A 9,242-nucleotide genomic window follows, 5' to 3' on the forward strand; every position below is an offset into this window, starting at 1 on the left:
TTTCGCAACGAACGCATCCAATCTTCCTAAATATACACTAGAACATGTTTGGGAGTGTTTTTGGGCATTCGGTTCCGGCACGAAAAACGATGCAAAACGGGTGCATTTCGGCACCCGAATGCACTATTGCCGGGTAGCGAAACTCGGGTGGATTTTTTCGCAACGAACGCATCCAATCTACCTAATTAGACCCTAGAACATGTTTGGGAGTGTTTTTGGGCATTCGGTTCCGGCACGAAAAACGATGCAAAACGGGTGCATTTCGGCACCCGAATGCACTATTGCCGGGTAGCGAAACTCGGGTGGATTTTTTCGCAACGAACGCATCCAATCTACCTAATTAGACCCTAGAACATGTTTGGGAGTGTTTTTGGGCATTCGGTTCCGGCACGAAAAATGATGCAAAACGGGTGCATTTCGGCACCCGAATGCACTATTGCCGGGTAGCGAAACTCGGGTGGATTTTTTCGCAACGAACGCATCCAATCTACCTAATTAGACCCTAGAACATGTTTGGGAGTGTTTTTGGGCATTCGGTTCCGGCACGAAAAACGATGCAAAACGGGTGCATTTCGGCACCCGAATGCACTATTGCCGGGTAGCGAAACTCGGGTGGATTTTTTCGCAACGAACGCATCCAATCTTCCTAAATATACACTAGAACATGTTTGGGAGTGTTTTTGGGCATTCGGTTCCGGCACGAAAAACGATGCAAAACGGGTGCATTTCGGCACCCGAATGCACTATTGCCGGGTAGCGAAACTCGGGTGGATTTTTTCGCAACGAACGCATCCAATCTACCTAATTAGACCCTAGAACATGTTTGGGAGTGTTTTTGGGCATTCGGTTCCGGCACGAAAAATGATGCAAAACGGGTGCATTTCGGCACCCGAATGCACTATTGCCGGGTAGCGAAACTCGGGTGGATTTTTTCGCAACGAACGCATCGGAACATGTTTGGGAGTGTTTTTGGGCATTCGGTTCCGGCACGAAAAAATGAAAACGGGTGCAACGAACGCATGCAATCTTCCTAAATATACACTAGAACATGTTTGGGAGTGTTTTTGGGCATTCGGTTCCGGCACGAAAAATGATGCAAAACGGGTGCATTTCGGCACCCGAATGCACTATTGCCGGGTAGCGAAACTCGGGTGGATTTTTTCGCAACGAACGCATCCAATCTTCCTAAATATACACTAGAACATGTTTGGGAGTGTTTTTGGGCATTCGGTTCCGGCACGAAAAACGATGCAAAACGGGTGCATTTCGGCACCCGAATGCACTATTGCCGGGTAGCGAAACTCGGGTGGATTTTTTCGCAACGAACGCATCCAATCTACCTAATTAGACCCTAGAACATGTTTGGGAGTGTTTTTGGGCATTCGGTTCCGGCACGAAAAACGATGCAAAACGGGTGCATTTCGGCACCCGAATGCACTATTGCCGGGTAGCGAAACTCGGGTGGATTTTTTCGCAACGAACGCATCCAATCTACCTAATTAGACCCTAGAACATGTTTGGGAGTGTTTTTGGGCATTCGGTTCCGGCACGAAAAACGATGCAAAACGGGTGCATTTCGGCACCCGAATGCACTATTGCCGGGTAGCGAAACTCGGGTGGATTTTTTCGCAACGAACGCATCCAATCTTCCTAAATATACACTAGAACATGTTTGGGAGTGTTTTTGGGCATTCGGTTCCGGCACGAAAAACGATGCAAAACGGGTGCATTTCGGCACCCGAATGCACTATTGCCGGGTAGCGAAACTCGGGTGGATTTTTTCGCAACGAACGCATCCAATCTACCTAATTAGACCCTAGAACATGTTTGGGAGTGTTTTTGGGCATTCGGTTCCGGCACGAAAAACGATGCAAAACGGGTGCATTTCGGCACCCGAATGCACTATTGCCGGGTAGCGAAACTCGGGTGGATTTTTTCGCAACGAACGCATCAATCTTCCTAAATATACACTAGAACATGTTTGGGAGTGTTTTTGGGCATTCGGTTCCGGCACGAAAAACGATGCAAAACGGGTGCATTTCGGCACCCGAATGCACTATTGCCGGGTAGCGAAACTCGGGTGGATTTTTTCGCAACGAACGCATCCAATCTACCTAATTATACCCTAGAACATGTTTGGGAGTGTTTTTGGGCATTCGGTTCCGGCACGAAAAACGATGCAAAACGGGTGCATTTCGGCACCCGAATGCACTATTGCCGGGTAGCGAAACTCGGGTGGATTTTTTCGCAACGAACGCATCCAATCTACCTAATTAGACCCTAGAACATGTTTGGGAGTGTTTTTGGGCATTCGGTTCCGGCACGAAAAACGATGCAAAACGGGTGCATTTCGGCACCCGAATGCACTATTGCCGGGTAGCGAAACTCGGGTGGATTTTTTCGCAACGAACGCATCCAATCTTCCTAAATATACACTAGAACATGTTTGGGAGTGTTTTTGGGCATTCGGTTCCGGCACGAAAAACGATGCAAAACGGGTGCATTTCGGCACCCGAATGCACTATTGCCGGGTAGCGAAACTCGGGTGGATTTTTTCGCAACGAACGCATCCAATCTACCTAATTAGACCCTAGAACATGTTTGGGAGTGTTTTTGGGCATTCGGTTCCGGCACGAAAAACGATGCAAAACGGGTGCATTTCGGCACCCGAATGCACTATTGCCGGGTAGCGAAACTCGGGTGGATTTTTTCGCAACGAACGCATCCAATCTTCCTAAATATACACTAGAACATGTTTGGGAGTGTTTTTGGGCATTCGGTTCCGGCACGAAAAACGATGCAAAACGGGTGCATTTCGGCACCCGAATGCACTATTGCCGGGTAGCGAAACTCGGGTGGATTTTTTCGCAACGAACGCATCCAATCTACCTAATTAGACCCTAGAACATGTTTGGGAGTGTTTTTGGGCATTCGGTTCCGGCACGAAAAATGATGCAAAACGGGTGCATTTCGGCACCCGAATGCACTATTGCCGGGTAGCGAAACTCGGGTGGATTTTTTCGCAACGAACGCATCCAATCTTCCTAATTATACACTAGAACATGTTTGGGAGTGTTTTTGGGCATTCGGTTCATTCGGTTCCGGCACGAAAAATGATGCAAAACGGGTGCATTTCGGCACCCGAATGCACTATTGCCGGGTAGCGAAACTCGGGTGGATTTTTTCGCAACGAACGCATCCAATCTACCTAAATATACACTAGAACATGTTTGGGAGTGTTTTTGGGCATTCGGTTCCGGCACGAAAAACGATGCAAAACGGGTGCATTTCGGCACCCGAATGCACTATTGCCGGGTAGCGAAACTCGGGTGGATTTTTTCGCAACGAACGCATCCAATCTACCTAATTAGACCCTAGAACATGTTTGGGAGTGTTTTTGGGCATTCGGTTCCGGCACGAAAAACGATGCAAAACGGGTGCATTTCGGCACCCGAATGCACTATTGCCGGGTAGCGAAACTCGGGTGGATTTTTTCGCAACGAACGCATCCAATCTACCTAAATATACACTAGAACATGTTTGGGAGTGTTTTTGGGCATTCGGTTCCGGCACGAAAAATGATGCAAAACGGGTGCATTTCGGCACCCGAATGCACTATTGCCGGGTAGCGAAACTCGGGTGGATTTTTTCGCAACGAACGCATCCAATCTACCTAATTAGACCCTAGAACATGTTTGGGAGTGTTTTTGGGCATTCGGTTCCGGCACGAAAAACGATGCAAAACGGGTGCATTTCGGCACCCGAATGCACTATTGCCGGGTAGCGAAACTCGGGTGGATTTTTTCGCAACGAACGCATCCAATCTTCCTAAATATACACTAGAACATGTTTGGGAGTGTTTTTGGGCATTCGGTTCCGGCACGAAAAACGATGCAAAACGGGTGCATTTCGGCACCCGAATGCACTATTGCCGGGTAGCGAAACTCGGGTGGATTTTTTCGCAACGAACGCATCCAATCTACCTAATTAGACCCTAGAACATGTTTGGGAGTGTTTTTGGGCATTCGGTTCCGGCACGAAAAACGATGCAAAACGGGTGCATTTCGGCACCCGAATGCACTATTGCCGGGTAGCGAAACTCGGGTGGATTTTTTCGCAACGAACGCATCCAATCTTCCTAAATATACACTAGAACATGTTTGGGAGTGTTTTTGGGCATTCGGTTCCGGCACGAAAAACGATGCAAAACGGGTGCATTTCGGCACCCGAATGCACTATTGCCGGGTAGCGAAACTCGGGTGGATTTTTTCGCAACGAACGCATCCAATCTACCTAATTAGACCCTAGAACATGTTTGGGAGTGTTTTTGGGCATTCGGTTCCGGCACGAAAAACGATGCAAAACGGGTGCATTTCGGCACCCGAATGCACTATTGCCGGGTAGCGAAACTCGGGTGGATTTTTTCGCAACGAACGCATCCAATCTACCTAATTAGACCCTAGAACATGTTTGGGAGTGTTTTTGGGCATTCGGTTCCGGCACGAAAAACGATGCAAAACGGGTGCATTTCGGCACCCGAATGCACTATTGCCGGGTAGCGAAACTCGGGTGGATTTTTTCGCAACGAACGCATCCAATCTTCCTAAATATACACTAGAACATGTTTGGGAGTGTTTTTGGGCATTCGGTTCCGGCACGAAAAACGATGCAAAACGGGTGCATTTCGGCACCCGAATGCACTATTGCCGGGTAGCGAAACTCGGGTGGATTTTTTCGCAACGAACGCATCCAATCTACCTAATTAGACCCTAGAACATGTTTGGGAGTGTTTTTGGGCATTCGGTTCCGGCACGAAAAACGATGCAAAACGGGTGCATTTCGGCACCCGAATGCACTATTGCCGGGTAGCGAAACTCGGGTGGATTTTTTCGCAACGAACGCATCCAATCTTCCTAAATATACACTAGAACATGTTTGGGAGTGTTTTTGGGCATTCGGTTCCGGCACGAAAAACGATGCAAAACGGGTGCATTTCGGCACCCGAATGCACTATTGCCGGGTAGCGAAACTCGGGTGGATTTTTTCGCAACGAACGCATCCAATCTACCTAATTAGACCCTAGAACATGTTTGGGAGTGTTTTTGGGCATTCGGTTCCGGCACGAAAAACGATGCAAAACGGGTGCATTTCGGCACCCGAATGCACTATTGCCGGGTAGCGAAACTCGGGTGGATTTTTTCGCAACGAACGCATCCAATCTTCCTAAATATACACTAGAACATGTTTGGGAGTGTTTTTGGGCATTCGGTTCCGGCACGAAAAATGATGCAAAACGGGTGCATTTCGGCACCCGAATGCACTATTGCCGGGTAGCGAAACTCGGGTGGATTTTTTCGCAACGAACGCATCCAATCTACCTAATTAGACCCTAGAACATGTTTGGGAGTGTTTTTGGGCATTCGGTTCCGGCACGAAAAACGATGCAAAACGGGTGCATTTCGGCACCCGAATGCACTATTGCCGGGTAGCGAAACTCGGGTGGATTTTTTCGCAACGAACGCATCCAATCTACCTAATTAGACCCTAGAACATGTTTGGGAGTGTTTTTGGGCATTCGGTTCCGGCACGAAAAACGATGCAAAACGGGTGCATTTCGGCACCCGAATGCACTATTGCCGGGTAGCGAAACTCGGGTGGATTTTTTCGCAACGAACGCATCCAATCTTCCTAAATATACACTAGAACATGTTTGGGAGTGTTTTTGGGCATTCGGTTCCGGCACGAAAAATGATGCAAAACGGGTGCATTTCGGCACCCGAATGCACTATTGCCGGGTAGCGAAACTCGGGTGGATTTTTTCGCAACGAACGCATCCAATCTACCTAAATATACACTAGAACATGTTTGGGAGTGTTTTTGGGCATTCGGTTCCGGCACGAAAAACGATGCAAAACGGGTGCATTTCGGCACCCGAATGCACTATTGCCGGGTAGCGAAACTCGGGTGGATTTTTTCGCAACGAACGCATCCAATCTTCCTAAATATACACTAGAACATGTTTGGGAGTGTTTTTGGGCATTCGGTTCCGGCACGAAAAACGATGCAAAACGGGTGCATTTCGGCACCCGAATGCACTATTGCCGGGTAGCGAAACTCGGGTGGATTTTTTCGCAACGAACGCATCCAATCTACCTAATTAGACCCTAGAACATGTTTGGGAGTGTTTTTGGGCATTCGGTTCCGGCACGAAAAACGATGCAAAACGGGTGCATTTCGGCACCCGAATGCACTATTGCCGGGTAGCGAAACTCGGGTGGATTTTTTCGCAACGAACGCATCCAATCTTCCTAAATATACACTAGAACATGTTTGGGAGTGTTTTTGGGCATTCGGTTCCGGCACGAAAAACGATGCAAAACGGGTGCATTTCGGCACCCGAATGCACTATTGCCGGGTAGCGAAACTCGGGTGGATTTTTTCGCAACGAACGCATCCAATCTACCTAATTAGACCCTAGAACATGTTTGGGAGTGTTTTTGGGCATTCGGTTCCGGCACGAAAAACGATGCAAAACGGGTGCATTTCGGCACCCGAATGCACTATTGCCGGGTAGCGAAACTCGGGTGGATTTTTTCGCAACGAACGCATCCAATCTACCTAATTAGACCCTAGAACATGTTTGGGAGTGTTTTTGGGCATTCGGTTCCGGCACGAAAAACGATGCAAAACGGGTGCATTTCGGCACCCGAATGCACTATTGCCGGGTAGCGAAACTCGGGTGGATTTTTTCGCAACGAACGCATCCAATCTTCCTAATTATACACTAGAACATGTTTGGGAGTGTTTTTGGGCATTCGGTTCCGGCACGAAAAACGATGCAAAACGGGTGCATTTCGGCACCCGAATGCACTATTGCCGGGTAGCGAAACTCGGGTGGATTTTTTCGCAACGAACGCATCCAATCTTCCTAAATATACACTAGAACATGTTTGGGAGTGTTTTTGGGCATTCGGTTCCGGCACGAAAAACGATGCAAAACGGGTGCATTTCGGCACCCGAATGCACTATTGCCGGGTAGCGAAACTCGGGTGGATTTTTTCGCAACGAACGCATCCAATCTACCTAATTAGACCCTAGAACATGTTTGGGAGTGTTTTTGGGCATTCGGTTCCGGCACGAAAAACGATGCAAAACGGGTGCATTTCGGCACCCGAATGCACTATTGCCGGGTAGCGAAACTCGGGTGGATTTTTTCGCAACGAACGCATCCAATCTACCTAAATAGACACTAGAACATGTTTGGGAGTGTTTTTGGGCATTCGGTTCCGGCACGAAAAACGATGCAAAACGGGTGCATTTCGGCACCCGAATGCACTATTGCCGGGTAGCGAAACTCGGGTGGATTTTTTCGCAACGAACGCATCCAATCTTCCTAAATATACCCTAGAACATGTTTGGGAGTGTTTTTGGGCATTCGGTTCCGGCACGAAAAACGATGCAAAACGGGTGCATTTCGGCACCCGAATGCACTATTGCCGGGTAGCGAAACTCGGGTGGATTTTTTCGCAACGAACGCATCCAATCTACCTAATTAGACCCTAGAACATGTTTGGGAGTGTTTTTGGGCATTCGGTTCCGGCACGAAAAATGATGCAAAACGGGTGCATTTCGGCACCCGAATGCACTATTGCCGGGTAGCGAAACTCGGGTGGATTTTTTCGCAACGAACGCATCCAATCTTCCTAAATATACACTAGAACATGTTTGGGAGTGTTTTTGGGCATTCGGTTCCGGCACGAAAAATGATGCAAAACGGGTGCATTTCGGCACCCGAATGCACTATTGCCGGGTAGCGAAACTCGGGTGGATTTTTTCGCAACGAACGCATCCAATCTACCTAATTAGACCCTAGAACATGTTTGGGAGTGTTTTTGGGCATTCGGTTCCGGCACGAAAAACGATGCAAAACGGGTGCATTTCGGCACCCGAATGCACTATTGCCGGGTAGCGAAACTCGGGTGGATTTTTTCGCAACGAACGCATCCAATCTTCCTAAATATACACTAGAACATGTTTGGGAGTGTTTTTGGGCATTCGGTTCCGGCACGAAAAACGATGCAAAACGGGTGCATTTCGGCACCCGAATGCACTATTGCCGGGTAGCGAAACTCGGGTGGATTTTTTCGCAACGAACGCATGCAATCTTCCTAAATATACACTAGAACATGTTTGGGAGTGTTTTTGGGCATTCGGTTCCGGCACGAAAAACGATGCAAAACGGGTGCATTTCGGCACCCGAATGCACTATTGCCGGGTAGCGAAACTCGGGTGGATTTTTTCGCAACGAACGCATCCAATCTTCCTAAATATACACTAGAACATGTTTGGGAGTGTTTTTGGGCATTCGGTTCCGGCACGAAAAACGATGCAAAACGGGTGCATTTCGGCACCCGAATGCACTATTGCCGGGTAGCGAAACTCGGGTGGATTTTTTCGCAACGAACGCATCCAATCTTCCTAAATATACACTAGAACATGTTTGGGAGTGTTTTTGGGCATTCGGTTCCGGCACGAAAAACGATGCAAAACGGGTGCATTTCGGCACCCGAATGCACTATTGCCGGGTAGCGAAACTCGGGTGGATTTTTTCGCAACGAACGCATCCAATCTTCCTAAATATACACTAGAACATGTTTGGGAGTGTTTTTGGGCATTCGGTTCCGGCACGAAAAACGATGCAAAACGGGTGCATTTCGGCACCCGAATGCACTATTGCCGGGTAGCGAAACTCGGGTGGATTTTTTCGCAACGAACGCATCCAATCTACCTAATTAGACCCTAGAACATGTTTGGGAGTGTTTTTGGGCATTCGGTTCCGGCACGAAAAATGATGCAAAACGGGTGCATTTCGGCACCCGAATGCACTATTGCCGGGTAGCGAAACTCGGGTGGATTTTTTCGCAACGAACGCATCCAATCTTCCTAATTAGACCCTAGAACATGTTTGGGAGTGTTTTTGGGCATTCGGTTCCGGCACGAAAAATGATGCAAAACGGGTGCATTTCGGCACCCGAATGCACTATTGCCGGGTAGCGAAACTCGGGTGGATTTTTTCGCAACGAACGCATCCAATCTACCTAATTAGACCCTAGAACATGTTTGGGAGTGTTTTTGGGCATTCGGTTCCGGCACGAAAAATGATGCAAAACGGGTGCATTTCGGCACCCGAATGCACTATTGCCGGGTAGCGAAACTCGGGTGGATTTTTTCGCAACGAACGC

Source organism: Setaria viridis, chromosome 2 (genome assembly GCF_005286985.2).
Source record: "Setaria viridis chromosome 2, Setaria_viridis_v4.0, whole genome shotgun sequence".
Lineage (NCBI taxonomy): Eukaryota > Viridiplantae > Streptophyta > Magnoliopsida > Poales > Poaceae > Setaria > Setaria viridis.